We start from the raw sequence: 23,627 nt of genomic DNA on the forward strand, positions 1-23,627 counted from the left end.
CTGTGTCCTGTCCCTCCATCCCCTGTCCCCAGTCCCTCTCCAGCTCTCCTGGAGCCCCTTCAGGCTCTGTCAGGGGCTCTGAGCTCTCCCTGGAGCTTGGATTGAAAAGTCTCTCTCTGTTTTAAGTCTGTCTCATGCTGGATTATTTGAGAACTTCCAGCCCAAGCTTCCCAGCTGTTCCCAGGATCCCTGCCTTCAAAATGTTTTGGAAGCTGGAGTGCAGAGCTGATGTTTGGCTGCATCCCCACGAGATCCCTCCAGATTAGACCAAATAAAAACCCCAAAACTTCAGCACAAGCCTCATTTCCTAAAGCTTCTTTCCCTGCAGATCCAGGCCCAGCTCTGAGCTGGCTCTGGTACTCACAGCCCATGTCCCCTGTGCCACCACAGAGCACAGAAAGATGCCAGAGCTGCTTCCACCTCTATTTTCTGCACCTCAGTATGTGGAAATCATCCAATTTAAACTCTGGAGTGGGGAAGGGTTTCAAGTGCTGTTCCTTAGAGGGAGATTTTCCAGAGAGGTGGAATGGATCATCCTGCAGCCTTGGGGTCAGAGCAGCTCCCAGGAGCTGAGCTGGAGCAGACAAACATCATTGCCATGGGAAGGGGGACAGTCTGGGCTGAGTGTCTCACCTGCATGGACATGGTGTGAGCTGAGTGTCTCACCTGCATGGACATGGTGTGGGCTGAGTGTCTCACCTGCATGGACATGGTCAGGGCTGAGTGTCACACCTGAATGAACATGACATGGTGTGAGCTGAGTGTCACACCTGGACATGGTCTGGGCTGAGTGTCACACCTGAAGGGACATGGTGTGGGCTGAGTGTCTCACGTGGATATGGTGTGGGCTGAGTGTCTCACCTGGATATGGTGTGAGCTGAGTGTCACACCTGAATGGACATGACATGGTGTGGGCTGAGTGTCACACCTGGACATGGTCAGGGCTGAGTGTCACACCTGGACATGGTCTGGGCTGAGTGTCACACCTGAAGGGACATGGTGTGGGCTGAGTGTCTCACCTGGATATGGTGTGGGCTGAGTGTCTCACCTGCATGGACATGACATGGTGTGGGCTGAGTGTCACACCTGGACATGGTCTGGGCTGAGTGTCACACCTAAATGGACATGACATGGTGTGGGCTGTGTCACACCTGGACATGGTGTGGGCTGAGTGTCACACCTGAATGGACATGGTCTGGGCTGAGTGTCTCACCTGGACATGGTCTGGGATGAGTGTCACACCTAAATGGACATGGTCTGGGCTGAGTGTCACACCTGAAGGGACATGACATGGTCTGGGATGAGTGTCTCACCTGCATGGACATGGTCAGGGCTGAGTGTCACACCTGGACATGGTGTGGGCTGAGTGTCACACCTGAATGGACATGGTCAGGGCTGAGTGTCACACCTAAATGGACATGGTCTGGGCTGAGTGTCACACCTCGACATGGTCTGGGCTGAGTGTCACACCTGGATATGGTGTGAGCTGAGTGTCTCACCTGCATGGACATGGTCAGGGCTGAGTGTCACACCTAAATGGACATGGTGTGGGCTGTGTCTCACCTAAACCTTGTCCAGACCCTCCAGCTCCCAGTGTCAAACCCAAACTGATCCAGGCTGGGCTTATGTGGGAGATTCCAGGGCAGACACAGAGTCTGGTGTGAGAGGCAGCTCAGAGAGGCTGCCCACACCTCCTTCCTCTGGGCAGGCTCCCAGAAAGCTCCTAATTCCTTGCAGGAGGAGCAGCCATCTGCTCCTGGTTGAGTCCTGGCCGTGGGTGACGTAACGTCGGTGCCTCCCTGGCTGAGGCAGCTGGGGCTCTTTGTGTGCATTCAGGGTGTGCTGCAGATGAATTTCTGTGTTTATTTACACATGACACGGCTCTCACAGCCAGCCCAGGGCTGGCACTGCCTGTGTGGGACAGGGATTCTGGCTGTGGTGCCCTGGCAGGAGCTGGGAACGGTTTTAGAGCTCAGCTCTGAGGAGGGGATGTTCCCTGGACACTGCAGGTTGTGGGGTCTGGGGCTCCTCAGGGGGTTTGGGGTCTGGGGCTTGGCTGGGAGGGAAAGCTGGGGGATATCAATGGATCCTGGGTGATGGGATGGGTCCTTGTGGCCCTGCTGGGTGCAGGGTCAGGGCTCAGCTTTGCTGGGAGTGAGGGAGGATCACAGAACCACAGAATCAATCACAAAATCTATCAGAGTCACAGAATGAATCACAGAGCCACAGAATCAACCACAGAGTCACAGAATCGACCACAGAACCAGAAAGTTACAGAATCAATCACAAAATCTATCAGAGTCAGAGAATCAATCGCAGAACCACAGAATCAATCACAGAGTCAATCACAGAACCACAGAGTCGCAGAATCAATCACAAAATCTATCAGCATCAGGGAATCAATAATGGAATCGCAGAATCAGTCGCAGAATCACAGAACCAGTCACAAAATCAGTCGCAGAATCACAGGATCAATCACAGAATCACAGAATAAACCACAGAGTCATAGAATCACAGAATCGATCAGAGAATCACAGAATCGATCACAGAATCAGCCAGAAAATGACAGAATCTGCCGAGCTGGAAAGGACCCACGAGGCTCCCTCCTCCCAGGGAAGCTCTGGGATGTGTCAGGGGCTGTGCTGGTGCTGCAGCTCTTTCCAGGCTGCTGCACACGGGGGCTCTGCTCCTGTCAGCCCAGGCAGAGCATTGGGGCACAGATCTGAGCACAGAAACCCCATTGCCCTCCCCTAAACAGAGGCTGCTCACCCAATCCACCACCCCACCACAGGCTTAGTGGGGTTCTTGGTGCTTTGCTCCCTGTTTTTAGAGAAACCCAGCTATTGTATTTGTGGGGTGCCCTGATAAAGGCAGGAATGATTAATCTGACTCCATGTTCTCACAAGGCTAATTTATTATTTTATGATACTGTATTATATTACAGAATACTATACTATACTATACTAAAGAATACAGAAAGGATACTTACAGAATGCTAAAAAGATAATAATGAAAACTCCTGACTCTCTCCAGAGTCCTGACACAGCTTGGCCCTGATTGGCCAAAGAGTGAAAACAACTCCCAGCAGAATGCAATGGAACAATCACCTGTGGGTAAACAATCTCCAAACACATTCCACATGAGCACAGCACAGGAGAAGCAAATGAGATGAGAATTGTTTTCCTTTTCTCTGAGGCTTCCCAGCTTCCCAGGAGAAAACCCTGGGTGAAGGGATTTTTCCAGACAATGTGAATGTGACACAGCTGCCAAGGCTGGCTGTGTCCCTGTCACTGTCTGGGGTCTGTGTACAAATCACAAACAGGACAGGGCTGCTGGGAACGTGCCTTGAGCTGTTTGATTTTCCAGCATAAGCCTCATTACATGGTTATGACAATGGGAAGATGCCATCAGCTTACATCTCAGAGAGCAGACAAAGAACTTAATGTTACAACTCACTTTATAGGTTTTTTGACCAATCACACAAAGCAAAAGCACACTGACAGTATTTCTATCTAATCATATAAGCACCTGTACCTTTGGTTAAATCAATGCTTATTTCAAATATAAGACCTTCTTGTAAGCCTTAAGGTACAATGCACAGAGCTCCATTATTAAGCTTAGAACTTCCTTATATCTCACTGGATAAACTTTTCTGTAGCTTAGGGAGTTTCCTAGACAAGCATCAACACACAGATCATTGTTCTATTTGTCATTACTTTTCTACTTTTTAAATATTTTTTCTGCTGACCTATCTCAAGGCTGCTGCTTAGCTCCAGTCCCAGTTCCGCTGCCTCTGCCTTTTGCAGTTTTCCCCACCCCTCTGATGTTGTGGATCCCCACACGTCCCCTGCCATGGCCCAGGGTTCTCTGTGAGCATCCCCGGCCCTGCGGGATGCTCAGCTCGGGGCACCTGGGGACACTGGCACAGGGAAGCGCTTCCTGGCCGGGGCAGAGCCATTCCCGTCCCGCTGCTCCTGCATTGTTGTGCTCAGGCTGCTTTCACGCTCGGATGCAAAGCTTTGCTCTCTTGGGGGTCATCAATTAAGGGAAAAAGCCTCCCCAGGATTTAAGCACCCTCCTCCCGTGCCTTTGCCGCTGCAGGAACTCGAGAGAGCAACAAAATCACAAAAATCAGCTTCTGTTTAGCGCCCCTCAACCCTGACGGGGCGTTCCTGTGCCTCAATGAGGGCAATTAGTGCAGCGCTGATTGCCGGCAGTGTCAGCCCCGAGGGGTGAGGGGGCAGCTCAGGACACAGAGCCCTGATCCCGGGGCTGATGGGGACACGGGGACACGGCAGGGCAGAGGGGACATGGGGGGACACGGCAGGACAGAGGGACGTGGAGAGATGGAGGGACATGGAGGGATGGAGGGATGTGGAGAGATGGAGGGACATGGAGGGATGGAGGGACATGGAGGGATGGAGGGACATGGAGGGATGGAGGGACACGGCAGGACAGAGGGACATGGAGAGATGGAGGGACATGGAGAGATGGAGGGACATGGCAGGACAGAGGGACATGGCAGGACAGAGGGACACAGTGCGATGGAGGGACACGGCAGGACAGAGGGACGTGGAGAGATGGAGGGACATGGCAGGATGGAGGGATGTGGCAGGACAGAGGGACATGGAGGGATGTGGAGAGATGGAGGGACGTGGCAGGACAGAGGGACACGACAGGACAGAGGGACATGGAGGGATGGATGGACACACAGGATGGAGGGACATGGCAGGACAGAAGGACATGGAGGGATGGAGGGACAGAGGAACATGGCAGGAAAGAGGGATATGAGGTATGGAGGGATGGAGGGACATGGAGGCATGGAGGGACATGGCAGGACAGAGGAAAACAGCAGGACAGAGGGACATGGAGGGACAAAGAGACACAGCAGGCTAGAGGAACATGATAGGACAGAGGGACATGGTGGGACGGAAGGACATGGAGGGATGGAGGGGACACAGCAAGACAGACACAACAGGACAGAGGGACATGGAGGAATGGAGGGACATGGCAGGACAGAGGGACACAGCAGGACAGAAGGACACAGTGGAATGGAGGGACATGGAGGGACAGAAGGATGTGTTGGAACAGAGAGACACTGGGTTGGAGGGACACAATAGGACAAAGGGACATGGCAGGACAGAGGGACAAGGCAGGACAGAGAGACACGGCAGTATAGAGGAACATGGGAAGGAATTGTTCCCTGTGAGGGTGGGCAGGCCCTGGCACAGGGTGCCCAGAGCAGCTGTGGCTGCCCCTGGATCCCTGGCAGTGCCCAAGGCCAGGCTGGGCAGAGCTGGGAGCAGCCTGGGACAGTGGGAGGTGTCCCTGCCATGGCTGGGGTGGCACTGGAGGAGTGTAATTTCCCTTCCCACCCAAACCATTCCATCATTCTCTGATTTCCTCTCTAAACAATGAAATGTGTTTATACTGAAGATTAGGAGTACATGACACAGGTAATTTCTGCTCACAGTGCAAGAGATACATGTTATTTATTACTTTCTCTGCTTCCCTGCTGCTGAACCTTCATTTCAAAGCCACATTTTCCACGGCAGCTCCCGCAGGGAGTGGGAAATGCTTGATGAAAGAGGCAGGTTAAACGAGCTGCCATCCAAGGCAGGCACAGCAGCCAGGAGTGGAACCTTTCATTTGGCAGAGCTGAGTTATTAATACTTGTTTGAAGTGCTGGAATGGATCAATGAAACAGCTGGGCTTTGCCTGTGCAAATGCTGGGCTCTGTTCTGGCAGGGCTGAGGGAGATGTTCTGTAATGAGAGCTATTAAAAGGTCATTAGAGATGCAGAGGAGTTTTGAAGTCAGATCTCAGTTTCTGGCAGCGATTTTTGTGTGAGCAGATTTTTAATCAACTCCTGCGCTTTTTTTCTTTTTCTTTTCCTCGTGGTTTTTTGGTTTTTTGTTTTTTTTTTTTTTTTTTTTTTGGGGTTTGTTTTTTTTTTGGTTTTTTTTTTTTTTTTTTTTGGTTTTTTTTTTTTTCATTCCTGGAGCGTTTGGATGGTTTTGGGTGTTTCAATCGGATGTTTCAATTTTGAGGATGGCAAATTAAAGATGGGGTGGGATTCACGTCAGGAGACAGGACATGGTGCCATTGTGCCACGTGGTCCCCCCTGGCCTGATGGTGACATTTTGAGGAGTGTGGAGTTAAAGTGAGATGCAAAGAAAAGGGACAAAGAGGGAAAACTAAAGGGTTCACACTCTGCATCTGGGGTTTGGGTGAAAAAGAAGGTGCTGGGCACTGCCCAGGGTGGGGTTGCTGGGGGGTCTGGGCAGGGACAGGGTTGGGTGATCTTTGTCACAGCCACATTTTCTGGAAAAATCCCTTCACCCAGGGTTTTTCTCCTGGGAAGCTGCGAAGCCTCAGAGAAAAGGAAAACAATTCTTATCTCATTTGCTTCTCCTGTGTTGTGCTCATGTGGAATGTGTTTGGAGATTGTTCACCCACAGGTGATTGTTCCATTGCATTCTGCTGGGAGTTGTTTTCACTCTTTGGCCAATCAGGGCCAAGCTGTGTCAGGGCTCTGGAGAGAGTCAGGAGTTTTCATTATTATCTTTTTAGCATTCTGTAAGAATCCTTTCTGTATTCCTTAGGATAGTATAGTGTTCTTTAATATAATATAGTATCATAAAATAATGAATTAGCCTTGTGAGAACATGGAGTCAGATTCATCATTCCTGCCTTCATTGGGGCTCCCCACAAATACAAGAATCCCTCCCAGCTCAAGATATTCTGTGAATCCACAGCTGCTCTGGGCACCCTGTGCCAGGGCCTGCCCACCCTCACAGGGAACAATTCCCAATTCCCAATATCCCATCCAGCCCTGCCCTCTGGCACTGGGAGCCATTCCCTGGGTCCTGTCCCCTTGCCCCTGTGGGGAGCAGACGCCACCCTGCTCCCGCTGGGCAGGTCCTGGAAGATCACAGACCCACAGAAGCCTTTGGTGTTTCGCTCTTTATCAGGGAAAACCTTTCAGCTGTTAAAAAGGCTCTGAGCAACGCCTTCTGTTGGGAGGGATGAAGGTTTGACAAGAAAGTCTCACAGATGTGTGTGCTTAGCAGAAAGATTTTTGAATGTTGAGTCTGATGAAGGAATAGAGGTGGAAGCAAGTTTTGATACTGAAGAAAAGATTGCTGAGCTAGTCTCACTGGATAACCAAGGAGGCAAAGGGTGTGTTAGTTAGAAGGGGTTTTTATGGCTTAGAGCAAAGGATAAACCCACCCCAAACAAGAAGATGTTTTTACCAAGCAGAAAGATAGCACAGGCAAACAAGTCAGCAAAGTTGCAAGTAGAAAAAAGGTCGCAGAATTTTCCACTGCGAGAAAACTGAAAAACAACTTCTAGCTTAAACTGACTTTTAGTGATTGGAGAACAGTAACATGAACATAGTAATTACAGTAGTTATGATAGGCTATAGGTAATAGTTAAGGTATAGATTGGTCCTACTGCATGAAGATGCTGAGCAAAGAAAAGTCTCTAATGCATTGTAACCAAACCCAAAGGGTCTCCAGGCCTGCCTGCAGCTGGAGCTGACAGCTGTGGGCACAGCTCTGTCACCCACCACCCTGGGCTGCTGTAACCTCTTGGATACAATAAACTGCATTTTGGATACAATAAACTGCATTTTGGAGAGCCCCTGGAGTCCCACATCTCTCATTTCGGCTCTTACAGCCTTCCTCAGTGGCTCTTCCCAAAGCAGAGCTCAGGCTCTGCTGGGGCACACAGAGCTCTGGAGCCACATGAATCCATCCTGTAATGCCTCACTTGTGGTTTTCCTCTCCCTTTGAGGAGACTTTGGGGAATCCTGCAAACCCTACACCTCCTGCAGTAAAAGTGCTGCTGATTTTCTCTCCCAGCTCTGCTGGTTTTAATTGTGACTCCCAGGCCAGCTCCAACAACCCACATGTTTCATGTATTTATTATTTCATTTGCTCCTGGCCTACTCCAAGGCTGCCTTTTGGTACTCTCAGCTGCTGGCAAGGCTTTAAATCCAGATGAGATGTTTTTCCTAAAGGGAAGGATGTTTTTATAAATTCAGCCACAACTGTTGGTCTTAAAGCCGGAATTGAGCTGGAGATTTCCTTTGGCCTGTTCTCTGTAGGACAGCAGAGCACAGAATCATGGAATTACAGAATGGTGTGGGTTCAAAGGGATGTTGAGGCTCATCCAGTGCCTCCCCTGCCATGGGGACACCTCCCACTGTCCCAGGGTGCTCCAACCCCATCCAGCCTGGCCTTGGGCATTTCCAGGGATCCAGGGGCAGCCACAGCTGCTCTGGGCCAGATCTCAGTGAGTTTTTTTTTCCCTGCATCAATAGGAGCAGATCCCACACTCAGTGACCCCTGTATCACCATTTTTTGAGTGCTGATTGAGAAAAAGGGACCCAAAATGAAACTAAAGCAGGAAAAATGCTGTTCCTCACTGGTACAGCTATAGGAGGCAGGCAGTGCTTAGGTGTGATACTTGTGCTTTTTTCATTTAGTGATTCTGATTTTATATTTTCCTGTCCTAAATGTACCACTTGGTTGTGGCTCTTGGTGGGCAGGGCGTGATGGTGCTCCAGCAGCAACAACTGGTGTTACTGGTATAATTCCTCCTGGTCTCTGGAAGAGCTGGGCTGCTAAAAAAATCCAGTTTATGGCTGTTGGGACATTGCAAGTGCATTTGTGCAGTGGCAGGAGGGGTAGGAGGTGTTTTAGGGACATTTTCAGGGCATTATTCACCTTGGAAGAGACTTCTGGAGATGGTGCAGCTGCTCTGGGCAACTCCATCCCAATCCAGGGACCTGGGCCTGGCTCCCCTGTTTGCTGTGGGTCAGGAATAAATGTTTAAAACAGTATTTCGTGTTCAGACTCACATGTTTATTAGTTCTTATCTATATTACAGTCTCACAAATTGTGAGTTCTACAGCACCTCACTTACAAACTATATAACAGAGCTGTATATCTCTCTCTACAAAATCTTTTAAGGATAAACAAATTAAGAAATGATATTTAAATTATTTTTACTTTTCACTTAATAATCAGTCACTCATATCATACTTTTGACTTAATAATCAATCTACTCACAATGTAGGCCTTTTTATTTAATTACACAATACTACCTAAATCTATAAAGAGGAAAATAAAGAAGAAAGAGCAGTTACTACTCTGAAATCTCCATTTAACCTTATATACATTACTAAACTTTAAACTCTAAGGTTTCTGCTATGTGATATTACACACTTCTATTTAAACTACACACCTGTAATCTTAGATTTATCATTCAATTTTAGAAGTTTTCTCTACAGCCTCAAGCCAAATGTAGTGTTGTTTTAAGAACCAATACCTATCAGTACAGAAATTCTAAAATTCTCAGCAGCCAGGGTTCCAACATGTGGGGACAGGAGTGGCAATTCCAGAGCTGTTCTGTGGCATTTCCATTTTCTCTGAAAATTTTTTTTTGCTCAGGATTTTTCTCCTGGGAAGCTGCGAAGCCTCAGAGAAAAGGAAAACAATTCTGATCTCATTTGCTTCTCCTGTGTTGTGCTCATGTGGAATGTGTTTGGGGATTGTTTACCCACAGGTGATTGTTCCATTGCATTCTGCTGGGAGTTGTTTTCACTCTTTGGCCAATCAGGGCCAAGCTGTGTCAGGGCTCTGGAAAGAGTTTTCATTATTATCATTTTAGCATTCTGTAAGTATCCTTTCTGTATTCTTTAGTTAGTATAGCATAGTATTCTTTAATATAATATAGTATAATAAAGTAATGAATTAGCCTTCTGTGAACATGGAGCCAGATTCACCGTTCCTGCCTTCCTCAGGACATTCCCAACAAATACAATACTGTTCCTTTGTGTCTGGGCTCTTGTTCCTGAGATTTGCAGAGTCTGGTTTTGTTTAGCTTGGTCTCCTGCCTTGGGGAGAAGGGGCTGGGGTTACATCAGAGGCTGCAGCTTCCTCCTGTCGAGGGCAAGGAGCCAACTGATCCCAGAATGGGCAAAGCAGGCAGGGCTGACACACTCCAGGAGCTCCCAGGGCACGGAGACAGCTCCAGATTTGTCCAATTTGTGGGAATTGCAATTGTGGGAATTGAGAAAGAAGGGAAGGAGCAGGGGGAGAGGAGGCTGAGCCCAAAGCAGCTCCCCAGGGTGTGACAGGGATGCAGAAAGGAGCATCCCAGGCTGTCCCAGCATGTGGGGCTGCTCTGCCTCCTCCCGTGCAGCTTCCTGCCTCTCCTCAGCCAGACATGTGCAAACGTGACCGGGAATCCACCCGGGATGGCTTTCCCTCCCCCGGGCTGGTATTTCCTCCCCCTGGCTGCCTCCCCCCTGCACGGCCCCTGCTGCAGGAACCCGGGCAGGCCTCGCTGCTGACCCTGACCCCCAGCTCCCCTCCTGCTCAACAGCAGCATCTGGCAGGCACGTGCGGCCCAGGCCCTCCCAGGCTCCTTGTGTTCCCTCTCCAGCCCTGGTGTGGTGGTGGGGACAGCCCTCAAAGGGACCCCCCCAAGGACAGGGGTGGCCCCAGCATCCCTGCTCCTCTCAGCTTTTCAGGAATAGGTTCCTCCAGCAGAAGGGTGTGGGGGCTCTGCTGGAAGTTTGAGTGTCAAAGGGTGAGGAGTGGTCCTGGATGGATCCAGCCTGATCCCCTCTTGGCTGCTGTGCACTCCTGGCTTCCAGGAATGCATTTTAGGGGATATTTTGAAGAGGAAACCCTTCTGGTTCTGGTGAATCTCCCTCTGATGCCTGCAGCAGCTGGGATGTTCCCTGGGCTGGGCTGCAGACCCGCAGGAGAACACCCCAGACCTCATGGCTTTATCTTCTCCGGGCCATGAAGGAAGGGGAAAACAGCCTTTTCCTCCTCTTCCTCCTTTTCCATGGGTAACCCTGGGTGTCAGGGAGGATTCCTCCATCCAGAGAGCCAAGAGGTTCCTGGGATGTTTTATTGTATTTGCAGGGTGCCCTGATGAAGGCAGGAATGATGAATCTGACTCCATGTTCTCAGAAGGCTAATTTATTACTTTATAAAGTTAATATATTTATAAATATATTTAAATATTATATCTAAATTTTACTTATTATATTAAAACATATTAATAAAGTATATTTATAATTTACAAATATATTATAAATATAATACATTTATATTATATTTATAATTTATTACTTTATATTACTATATTATATTAAAGAATACTATACTACACTAAAGAATACAGAAAGGATACTTACAGAATGCTAAAAAGATAATAATGGAAACTCCTGACTCTCTCCAGAGCCCTGACACAGCTTGGCCCTGATTGGCCATAGAGTGAAAACAACTCCCAGCAGAATGCAATGGAACAATCACCTGTGGGTGAACAATCTCCAAACACATTCCACATGAGCACAGCACAGGAGAAGCAAATGAGATCAGAATTGTTTTCCTTTTCTCTGAGGCTGCTCAGCTTCCCAGGAGAAAAACCCTGGGTGAAGGGATTTTTCCAGAGAATGTGAATGTGACGATGTTTGGCCTGGCCAGGGGCAGGGGTGGCACAGTGGGCAGGGGACTTTGGGCAGGGGAGGATGGGTCACAACCTCAGCAGCTCCTGGAGCTGGGAAGGTTCTCCCTGGGGCTGCTCCTTGCCCAGAGCCCCTCTGGAGGTGCCTCTGTGGAGGAAGGTGAGGGGTTTCTCTCTAGGGTGGGCACTGCAGGGGTGAATTCCCCACTTGGCACCACCCTGAGCCTGGTGCTGCAGCCAGGGAGGGGTTTGGGGCTGGGCAGGAGTGGGACAGGCATGGCCCAGCCTGGTGTTAGAATTAATGAGGAGATGGAAGCTTTCATCAGGGCTGGGGTGTGGTGGATGAACACTGGCATGATGCTGAGCATGGAGAGGGGCTGGATGATTTTCCAGATGGGATCATGAGCTCCTGGCCTAAAGAAAAAACTAAAAAATTCCCAAAACCAACCAAGCAAAAGAACAAAAAAAAAAAAAAAAACACCAAAAAAACCCGCACCACCACCAACAAAAAAAAAAAACAAACCCACAAAAAAACCCCAAACAAACAAAACCAAACCAAAACAACAAAAAGCAAACAAAAAACTACCAAAAAAAGAAACAAAAAAAAAACCACCAAAACACCCAACCAAACAAAAAAATGGAAACAAAAAGACCAACAAAAACAAACAAACAAAAAACCTAAAAGAACCCCAAAACAACTCCAACCCCAAAAGCCCCCTAACTCTTCCCCCCAAAAAACCCCAAAAAACCAAAAAAAAAGCCAAAAATAAGTTTAAAAATAATAAATAATAAAAAATTGGCTTTGAACTTTTTGTGTCCGGTTTTTGTGCACCATGAGCAGTCAGGTTTTCCATGCTTTTCTCCATGGCTGTGAGGCTCAGGAAGTTTAATTAACGAGAGGTTCAGAGCTGTTAATGAAGCAGCAGCTGGAGCATTCAGTCTGGGTGTGCATCAGCAAGTGGGGAGTGCTCCCAAAGCTGCTCCAAAGCCACTCCGAGGGCTCTGTGGTTCTTATCCTGAACTGGGATTGGATTTCCAGCCCAGAGGATCCTGCCCATGTTGGAGAAAACCCTAAATTAAATCTCCTCCCCAGGAAGGTGTGAGCTGCAGGACAGGGAGAGGGCATGGCTGGGAATTCACCTTGGAATGACCTCCTGATGCTGATTAAAACAACTCCTGTGCTGTTGGTTTTAATTTGCTGTGTTTATTTTCCCCCTTGCAGAAACAGGTTGTGAACATGGCTCTGCTGCAGCTTGGTAGGGATTGGATCTGTGTTGACCCAAGGAAGGTTTTTTCATGGAATCCCATAATGGTTTGGGTGGGAAGGGAAATTAAATGCCACCCAGTGCCACCCCTGCCATGGCAGGGACACCTCCCACTGTCCCAGGCTGCTCCCAGCCCTGCCCAGCCTGGCCTTGGGCACTGCCAGGGATCCAGGGGCAGCCACAGCTGCTCTGGGCACCCTGTGCCAGGGCCTGCCCACCCTCACAGGGAACAATTCCCAATTCCCAATATCCCATCCATCCCTGCCCTCTGGCAGTGGGAGCCATTCCCTGTGTCCTGTCCCTCCATCCCTTGTCCCCAGTCCCTCCCCAGCTCTCCTGGAGCCCCTTCAGGCCCTGGCAGGGGCTCTGAGCTCTCCCTGGAGCTTCTCCTCTCCAGGTGAGCACCCCCAGCTCTGCCAGCCTGGCTCCAGCCCTGGAGCAGCTCCGTGGCCTCCTCTGGATTCAATCCAGCAGCTCCAGGTCCTCCCTGTGCTGGGGACACCAGAGGGGACCCTCTGTAAGAGATTGGGTCTATGAGAGGGGCACAATCACCTCCCTTGCTGCTCTGCCTGCTCTGCTGGTGATTTTTGGTTGATTTATCCTTCCAGCCCTGCTGCTTGGGGGCAGTGGGGCTCCCTCCCTTCACTCCTGTGCCTTTCCTGTGCCCTGATGATTCCCAAGGAGCTGCTGACAACCCCAGTGAATATTTGCTCCCCACTTGGGACCCTTTAAAGGCGCTGGGCTCTCTCCCAGCTGTGGCTGTGCCTCAGGAGTGGGGACAGAGCTGCTGTGGCCTGGAGGAGCCCTGGGCAGGGCAGCATCCGAGGGGCACACACTGAATTCCCTGAGGAGAACAGTTCCCAAACCTGGCTGTGGGGAGCCCACGTGGAGCTCTCTGAGCAAGGGAACAATTCCTGCCCCCAATTCCCAAACCTGGCTGTGGAGAGCCCACACAGAGCTCCCTGAGGGGAACAATCCCCAAACCTGGCTGTGAGGAGCCCACATGGAACTCTCTGAGCAAGGGAACAATTCCTGCCCCCAATTCCCAAACCTGGTTGTGGGGAACTCACACAGAGCTCCCTGAGAATAACAATTTCCAAATCTGACTGTGTGGCACACAAAGAGCTCCCTGAGCTGGAGAACCATTTTTTCTGCACCCAAAACTGGCTGTGGGGAGCTTACACCGTGTTCCCTGAGCGGGAGAGCAATTCCTGCCCCCAATTCCCAAATTTGGCTGTGGGGAGCCCACACAGAATTCCCAGAGCAGGAGAACAATTCCTGCACCCAAACCTGGCAGTGAGGAGCCCACATGGAGCTCTCTGAGCTGGAGAACAGTTCCCAAACCTGGCTGTGGGGCACACACAGAGTTCCTTGGGCTGGGGAACAATTCCTGCCCCCAGTTCCCAAATTTGGCTGTGGGGAGCACACACAGAGCTCCCTAAGGAGAACAATTCCCAAACCTGGCTGTGGGGAGCCCACATGGAACTCTCTGAGCAAGGGAATAATTCCTGTCCCCAATTCCCAAACCTGGCTGTGGGGAGCTTATACAGAGCTTTCTGAGCAGGAGAACAATTCCCAAACCTGGATGTGGGGCACACACAGAGCTCCCTGAGCAGGAGAACAATTCCTGCCCCCAGTTCCCAAACCTGGCTGTGGGGTGCCCCTTCCCCATGCTCAGCCCCCCCAGCTCTGCACCCAGCAGATGTGAGAACATGAACCCTGCTCCTTTCCACTGCACACAGTTAGTTGCCTTTCCCCATTTAATCTCCCTCGATGTGTTTTTGTTTCATTTCTCTACTCCTTCCAGGCTTTTACTGGAATTCCCACAGGCCTGAGCGAGGTCGGGGATGCTGATTGGAAACAGAATAGGGCTGGAAGTAGCTGAGATAAATGGGCTGATAAAGCAGCCCAGGAGTTGGGAATTGCTGCTTCCCAAGGAAGGGAACGGAGTGGAGCCCCAGGAGGGGCTGAGGGAGCTGGGCAGGGGCTCAGCCTGGAGCAAAGGAGGCTCAGGGGGCCCTTGTGGCTCTGCACAGCTCCTGACAGGAGGGGACAGACGGGTGGTCGGGCTGTGCTCCAGGGAACAGGGACAGGAGCAGAGGGAACGGCCTCAGGGGGAGGCTCAGGGTGGGCACAGCAGGAATTTCCCCATGGAAAGGGTGATTAAATATTGCCAGGGACTGCCCAGGGAGGTTTGGAGTGCCCATCCCTGGAGGTGTCCCAGGAAGGGCTGGAGGTGGCACTGAGTGCTCTGGGCTGGGGACAAGGTGGGGATTGGGCACAGGTGGAACTAGATGATGTGGAAACCTTTTCCAGCCTAAATGATCCTGGGGTTCTAAACTGGCTGCTGTTTTATTCATGGCAGCCACAAAAGCAGAGTGTGTTTTCCCTCACCTGGCTGCTTCCCTAATCCAGCAGATCTGGATCAGCTGAGCCACAGAGGCTCAGAGCAAGCTCCAGATGAGCCAGAGACATCCTGATCACATCCCTGCCATGCCTGCCCTGCTCCAGGAAACAGGGACAGGAGGAGAGGGAGCAGCCTCAGGGTGGGCACCAGCAGGAATTTCCTCATGGAAAGGGTGATTAAACATTGGCAGGGGCTGCCCAGGGAGGTCTGGAGTGCCCATCCCGGGAGGTGGCACTTGGGGACCTGGGTCAGTGGTAGCCTTGGCAGAGCTGGGGGGATGGTTGGACTTAGGAGGGCTGGGCAGGCTCCTGAAATGCAGGAATCAAATATTTTATGGTGTTTGAGCCTGCCCACATCCTGCAGCAGTGTCCTGGCTGTGGCAGAGAGGGAACATCCCCACGGCTTTGCAGATGTGTGATTTAACCTTGTTCTGTCAGTGAATTAAAACAATTCAATATTTAGAGCTGAGCTGATCCCTTGGAGTCTTTCTTTTACTGCAGGTTTGATGGGAATGGCACAGCAGCTCATGCCAACTCCACTTTTCACATTACTTTTCTTTGTTTGCTTCACTTCCAAACCTAGAAAAAAGCAGCAGAGCCATTCCTTCACGTGGTCCTGCTGCTCCCAGAGCACTGGAGTGTGCTGGGAAGGCTGGAACGCTGCTCCAAGCCCAGCAGGAGAGCTGCTGCAGCAATCTCCAGGACATTTAATCTGATGACTGCAAAACAAAGGCAGCCCGGTGGGTTTGGAGGAGCTCTGCTCGCTGCTGGATGGATAAATCCTGCAGGAATTGCTGCAGTTGGACAGGGATTTGAGGGTTTGTGCCCTCAGGAAATGCAGGTGTGCAGCAGGAGCAGCCAACCCGTGGTGTCTGCACCACTGCAGGCTCTCGGGGAGATTTGCAGAGTGGTTCATTTTTTTAGGGATGTTTTCGGGATATTTTTAGCGATATTTTTCTCAAAAAAGAAGGAGAGAAGCTCTGTCCTTCTCTGAGGGGCAGAGCTGTGCTGCCAGAGCTCTGGGAGCCTTTGGGCAGCGCTGCCAGGGGTGCCCAGGGATGCCCACCCAAGGCTGGGCACCTCGCAGAGCCTTGGGGACACCCAGGGTCCATGGAAAACCCCCCTGACCTCCCCATGCCGTGGCTCTCTCCCTTCCTGGCACTGAGAGCCAATGCCAGGTGCCCAGGATTGCTTTTCACCAGCTGGGAATGTTGTATTGTCTTGGAAAGAGAAACCTTGAAACCTTCCAGCAGGAGGAGGATTTCTCCCACTGTGGTACTGAATACAAAATAAAGCTTAAAAAAATAATTCCTGGCACTGTGGGGGCACAGTGTGAAATATTGTTGTAGCTTAGCAAATCCTACTTTTCCACTCAGGATTCATGGATTTAGGTTTTCTTCTTTATTTTCAGCATTCCAGGGTGGGTTATAGGTGATGTCCTGGTGTTTTCCAACCCGTGTGTGTCCATAAAGGTGGGAATTCCAGGGTTCCTCTTCACTGCTCCAAAGTTTTTTGTGTTCTGGAGGTGGCTTGAAAATGAGATGGAATGGAGATGCAGCAAAATATTGGCTGCATTGTCAGAGATGAGAGAATCCAGAGGATTCTGAGGCACTGGAACAGAAGATGTGGAATAGAAGAATATAGAGGAATTTGAGAAAATAGAAGAATATTATAGAGGAATTATAGAAAATAGAATATTATAGAGGAATTAGAGAAAATAGAAGACTATAGAGGAATTAGAGAAAATAGAACAATATAGAGGAATTATAGAAAGTAGAATATTGTAGAGGAATTAGAGAAAATAGAACAATATAGAGGAATTCTCTGCTTGGGAGTGTTCTTCAGGCTGCTTCCAGCTAAAGGAACAGGGAATTGAGGGAGGGTGGGCTCAGGAGTCTGGAGTTCATTGGACTTGGTGGAAGCTGAAGCAGGGCTGGTGAAACTGGGTCTGAGCAGGTGGAAAATTGGAAAATTTCCAATCATGAAGTGGGAGTGAAACTCCAGCCTGTTGGAACTGTTGGGTTTCCTGGGGTTTGTGAAAAGTAAAAAAAAAGAATAAAATTAAAAACCCAAAAAGTGGTTTACTGGGGGAGGGAGGAAATGTCCTGTCATCTCCAGGGTTAAAAAAAACACTGAATTTTCACTTTCAGTTAATTAAAGTGAACTTGCACTGAATAAAAGAAAACAAGAAAGAGGCAGTTCATCCACAGAGGTGAAGCCTTTCATTTCTGGGCTGACTCAAACTGACTCATTTTCCTTTTTTTTTTTTTAATTCGAATACAGGGAAAGTTTTCTGTTTGACACATGATTTCTCTCCAGCAATTCCCTTTAACCCTGAGAGCTCCCCCACATCCCAAATCCATCCTTTCCTCAGTCTGGGCTGCTCAGGGAAGTGATGAATCACTAACAAATGTTTTCCCCTGCTCAAAGGCAGAGGGAGGAATGAAGAGCAGATTTTTTTATATATATATTTTTTTTACAAGGCAGAGACATCTCTGCTGTTCAAACAAGACTTGTCTGGGGCTCTCCCCAAATCCACCCAAATCCCTGCAGAGGCAGTGGGATGGGGGAGTCTGTCTGACCTGGGCTCTTCTCAGCTTCACTTGTGATAAATAATCCTCAAAAACTGCAATTTTGAGGGGGAAAAAATAGATTTTCCTCTGGGTTCTACTGCATAAAAAAAAAACCCTCTGGGGAATTCTTTAGGTTAGTGAAGAAATAGAGAGAAAGGAAGATTGGTTTGAGCTGGGAAATCATTATTGCTGGTGGGATGCTGTGAGGCAGCCTTTGAAGCAGAAAATACAGGAATGGGCACGAGCCAGGCCTTGGATAGGAAGTTTTTCAGGGGGAACTTGAGGATTTTGAACCCTGGAGAGGAAAAAGGGATGGAGGAGCCCATATCCAGCAAGGGGATTTTGCATTTTGCTCCTGTTGAGCGTGTCCTCTGTTCTTGGGTTGCTGTTGATAATTGCTGCCCGAGATGTGCAGGACGTTTCTGCTTTGGCCTGCACAACTGAAGAACGAGTTTGGACTCTTCATTTTTTGGTCTTGAGGTTGTTTATTAATTCTTATCTATAAAATTTTCTTTCTGCCCAGCCAAGATCTGCTCAGCAGGGCAGCCACAGGCACTCTGAGTTGTCCTTTTATACTACAAACTACCTATAACATATTTACACTGAATTCCCAATACCCATCACCTGTGTCAGACAGAGCACTTCTACTCTAAACCAATCCCAAAGTGCCAACAGCACTGCAGAAAATGGAGAACAAGAAGAAGGAGAAAGAAAGGCTGGACACACCCAAGTTCCTCCATCTTGTCCCCATAACCCCCATACCAAAAATCCTAAAATCTACATTTTCACCCTGTGATCATTTTATTATTACACCATTCAAACCTGTGTGACTTTCAGGTCCTCACACAAAGCTGGTAACTTGCTCCAGGGGTCACAATCAAATCCCCAGGTGCTCTGGGCAGCATGCCAGGGTCTCCAAGGCCCCCAGCGGGGTCCTCAGCAACTCTGGACATCCAAAGGGATGTGCTGAGTTCCAACACTCTGTGGGATCTCATCCATGCTGGAAGTTGCTGGAAGCTTCTCCAGCCCCTTCCATGCTCATCCTCACCCAAATTTCCAACTTGTGGAGCCTGCCCAGCCCAGGATGTGGCCCATGGAGCTCCAGAGGGTTGAGCCCCTCCTGGGATTTGGCTAAGTGGTGCCTCCAGCCCCATTTTTGGGCTTTGGCAGCTTCTCTGCACATGAATAAAACCTTGGTTGAGGTTTGTTTATTTGCCCACAGGCTCCTGAGCTCTGGTTCCAGCACTGTGGGCTCGATCTGGGCTGGTGAAAGGAGTTTACAAGAGGAAATCTTTTGGCTGGGGCTCTCAGTGACTCCCACACCCAGAGAAGCAGCAGCTCCTCAGGGGATCTGAAGGCTCCCAGGCACCCAGAGATAATTTGGGTGTAAAAATACCAGTGGTTGGGGAGAGGTGGGAGGTGATGAGCTCTGTCAGAGGAGCTTGGAGGAGCGCTTGGGAGTTGAGTCAAGGTTGAAACCGCAACAATTCCATCGTTTGTACAGAAACCTGGCAGCCGCTGGCGTGCACTGAATCACAAATGTGCACATGTTTTGCCTGCGGTGAAAATCTGAGCTCTGCTTGGCTGTGAAATGGCAGCTTGTTAGGCTGGGAAACACTCATTTTTAATTTATTTTTTTATTCTTGGGAGTGGTGTTGAAGGGAGCAGGAGGGGAAGGCCGGGGCTGGTGCTGCTGCCCTGCTCTGCTCTGCTGCTCTGCCTCTTTCTTGTTTTCTTTTATTCATTGCTCTGCCCCAGGCTGTGCTGCTGTCTTGGTTTGAACAGACAGGTGTGTGCTAAGGAAGGCAGGAGCCTCCCCTGAAATGGGAAATGTAAACCCCTTCACTCTGAATTATTATAATTTTGAAACGAAGATGCTCTCCAGGCAAAGATATGGGAGTAGGAATAACAGTTCTTTATTAGGAAAACTAAAAAACAAATAGAAATGTATTAGTATATGTGATAGTGTTCACAGGGGTCTCAGGTTGAGGGAAGAGACAAGGATCTGACTCCATGTTTCAAAAGGCTTGATTTATTATTTTATTATATATATTACATTAAAACTATACTAAAAGAATAGAAGAAAGGATTTCATCAGAAGGCTGGCTAAGAATAGAATAAGAAGGAATGAATAACAAAGCCTTGTGTCTCGGCCAGAGAGTCTGAGCCAGCTGACTGTGATTGGCCATTAATTACAAACATCCAACATGGGCCAATCCCAGATGCACCTGTTGCATTCCACAGCAGCAGATAATCATTGTTTACATTTTTTTCCTGAGGCCTCTCAGCTTCTCAGGAGGAAAAATCCTAAAGAAAGGATTTTTCATAAAAGATGTCTGTGACAAATATAAACAACAAAAACAACAAAACAATACTAGCAGAGTCAGACCATGCCCTGCCCCCTGTGTGTCAGGGGGTGTCCCAGCCCCATCCCAGGGGGGCTCAGCCCTCCTGCAGTGCCAGCTGTGGCTCTGCTGCAGCAGGGATCCTGCACAAGGGGGGAGTTTTCCTCTGCAGCTCCAGGGCTGCTGCAGATGGGCCTGGGCTCCCTCTGGCCATGCAGGGCAGAAGAAAGCTGCTCCTCTGGCAGTGCAGGGGGCAAAGGCTGCTGTAATGTCCCAAACCTCAGATTGTATCCGGGTAGGAATGCTTGGCTCCATCCCTGGGCGGAGAGGATGATGTATTTGACTCTATTTTATCAGAAGGTTAATTTATTACTTTACTGTATATTATATATATATATTATATATTACATTAAAGAATATTATATATGTATTATATTTAAGAATACTGATCCAAGGGCAAAGTTTGTGTTCACAGCCCTCAGCAAGAACTGGAGCTCAAGTCCCTCCTGTCCTGGGAAGCTCTGGAGGATATTCCTGCAAGGAATCCCTGGGCACACAGAGCTTCCATTCTCCTCCTCTTGAGCTTCCTGACGTTTTGTGGAGTCTTAAACTCCTCCTAAGGCAGGCTGGGGTGTGTTTGTACAGCCTGAGCTGTGTGTTGAGGATCAGGACAAGGAACTGTAGCCCCTCTGCCCATCAGCTGTGGGAAGGGGAGCAGCTGGAAGGGTTTGATTTAACTCCCAACCCCGCTTTGTTCACCAAAACCCAGCAGGATCAGCAAAACCAACACCAGAAACTACAAAAGGTAGAGGTGAGTGAGGCAGAAAGATTTCTTCCAGCAGAAAATGCAGTGTCAGGGCTCTGCAATGAAGCTACAAATTGATGGGAAATGACTTTTGGGCTACCTTGGTCCCCCTCTTCTCCATTCCAAGCTGATCTCCGTGAGTGTTTCTCCATTGTCTCAGAGAAGTTGTTTTAAAGCCTGGCACAGGCTCAGTCTGGGTTATTTCAGCAGTGTTAAAAGTGAGCAGGGAAATGCTGGCCTTGGTGTTATCTGCTGCTGCAGACACATGTCTGGGAGAGATTACAGCCTGAGAAAATCCAAATAAATACATCCAGGAGCCCATCCTGGGAATTCCTCTCATTTCAGCAAATGGGCTGCACCCCAAACCCTCCTGCTCTGCTCCTCCTTCTGGTGCTGAGTGTGTGTCCATAAAGGTGGGAATTCCAGCGTTCTCTCCAGTGCACCAAGGTTTTTTGTTCTGGGCGTGGCTTGAAAATGAGGTGGAATGTGCCCCCTCCTTCGGCAGGGCACGTCAGAGGAGGCTGCAGATAAACTTGCCACCCCTGGAGATGTGCCAGGCAGGTATGAATCAGTGCTGCAGGGCAGCCAGGGAGGTGGCACCTGTGCCAGGAGCCATCTGTCACCTGAGCACAGGCAGACCTTGGCTCAGCATTGCTGTTCCTCCCCTGTGCCTGGCCTCAACAGAGCTCAGGCTGTGCAAACACACCCCAGCCTGCCTCAGGTGGAGATTGAGGCTCCACAAAGCATCAGAAAATTCAATGGAAGCTCTGTGTGCCCAGGGATTCCTTGCAGGAATATCCTCCAGAGCTTCCCAGGACCGGAGGGATTTGAGCTACACTTCCTGGTAACACAACTTTTGCCTTTGGATCAGCAAATCCTTGGCTTGCAGGGAGCTGGGAGGAACCAGCAGGAAAGATTTACTCTGTTGTCACTCTGATTTTTAAAGTTTTTTTAAGCCTTCTGCTGTTTACATTCTTGTAATGAACTTTCTCACACACTTTATGTAAATAACTCATTGTTTTGCATTGTTTTATGGAGGAGGAAAAATCTGATGGGCTGTTGGTTTGTCCAGTGTCATTGGAGAGGTGGCACTGTCATCCTCCAATTCACTGTCACTTTTGGAAATCTATAAATGTTAGAGTCAGAAATTAAATATTTTCTTTTTACCCTTGAGAGAGCTGCGTGTTCACGTTGAGCTATTTTTTGTCCTATAGTGACACTCTGTTCCTGCCTCACTCACCTCCACCTTTTGTAGTTTCTGGCGTTGGTTTTGCTGGTTTTATAAAACACAACCCCGTGTTTTATAGGCTTGGAAGACAAACTGGCTGAGAGAAGCAGAGGCCTTGCTGCCTTTTTCTTTTTCCTTCCCTTCATCCTCTCCTCTCCTCTCCTCTCCTCTCCTCTCCTCTCCTCTCCTCTCCTCTCCTCTCCTCTCCTCTCCTCTCCTCTCCTCTCCTCTCCTCTCCTCTCCTCTCCTCTCCTCTCCTCTCCTCTCCTCTCCTCTCCTCTCCTCTCCTCTCCTCTCCTCTCCTCTCCTCTCCTCTCCTCTCCTCTCCTCTCCTCTCCTCTCCTCTCCTCTCCTCTCCTCTCCTCTCCTCTCCTCTCCTCTCCTCTCCTCTCCTGTCAGAGCTGGGCTGGAGGCACCTCCTGGTGCTCCTGACCTTGGAATCTTTCAAATCCTGACAATTCCCAGGAGTTTTTGAGCTGTTTGCACCCCAACATCCACGTGCTCTCCAGGAGGAGAGGGAACAGCCTCAGGCTGGGCCAGGGCAGGCTCAGGGTGGACATCAGCAGGGATTTCCCCATGGAAAATATTGTTAAACATCAGCAGGGGCTGTCCAGGGAGGTTTGGAATGCCCAGGAGGTGACACTGAGAGCTCTGGGCTGGGGACAAGGTGGGGATGGGATGGCTTGGACTCCATGGTCCTGGAAGTCTTTTCCAACCAAAATGATTCTGGGATTCAGTGATCAGAAGGAGAGGATGATGAAAATCAGGGCTACAAACCCTGGCTGGGTGCTCTTGGCAGCCTGGGGGTGTCCAACCCACCCAGAGCAGCTTTTTGGGATCATCCCTTCATGGCTGTGGTGTTCATTTCTGTTTGTCTTCCAAGCCTATAAAGCATGGGGTTGTGTTTTATAAAACCACAGAGAGGGAGGCTCTTGGAAAGCTGGTGCTGGAAACAAGTCCCTGGAGTGGGAGAGACTGGAGAATTTGCTGTTAATTACTTTGACAATGGAGCAATAAAGAGAAATTTATTTACGAGCTACAGCGAGGGCCAATGTTTATGGCACTTGTCCCCACTCAGTGTCACACAGATTTTATTGGGATGTTTTTATTTTTTTTAAAGGAATCCCGCAGAATCTGCTGGACAGGCATTGTGCACCAATTCCAATGCTGACTCCCTGTAATTCAGTAATTAATTTAATTGCTGTGAGGCCAACTTGAACAGGTTGAGGAGCAGTTGCGTGGGGATTTAAATGAAAACCATGTAAAAATGCCCCTCCAGCTAAAGCTTTTAAGCTCTAAATGTGAATAAAACATCATTTCCATGGTGTTTGAGTTAAGTGAGGGTTTGAGCTCAGCCCAGGAGCTGTCAGTGCTCCAGGAGGGGCAGGAGGTGAATGCACAGAGCAGGGGAAGGAGGATCTGGAGGGGAAATGAGAGCAGGGGATGGAAGATGCACCAAGGCGGGAGTGTGGCCTGGGGGGTGAGGGCTGGGCAAGTCTGGGGTGACCCCAG

General features: G+C 49.4%; 1 protein-coding gene across 5 annotated transcripts in view; it reads left to right on the forward strand.

Annotated features, from left to right (window-relative positions):
• The window catches only part of COL27A1 (collagen type XXVII alpha 1 chain), a 90,263-nt gene that overhangs the window by 3,970 nt on the left and 62,666 nt on the right, over positions 1-23,627 (forward strand). Inside the window, exon 1 of one of the 5 annotated variants that reach the window (XM_063174388.1) lies at positions 21,608-21,731. The exons of the other annotated variants lie outside the window; for them this stretch is intronic. The gene's annotated coding sequence lies outside the window, so the exon portion shown is untranslated. Of the gene's footprint in view, positions 1-21,607; positions 21,732-23,627 lie in introns of those variants that run through there. 5 annotated transcript variants of the gene reach the window in all.

This window comes from Melospiza melodia, chromosome 22, assembly GCF_035770615.1.
Source record: "Melospiza melodia melodia isolate bMelMel2 chromosome 22, bMelMel2.pri, whole genome shotgun sequence".
Classification (NCBI taxonomy): domain Eukaryota; kingdom Metazoa; phylum Chordata; class Aves; order Passeriformes; family Passerellidae; genus Melospiza; species Melospiza melodia.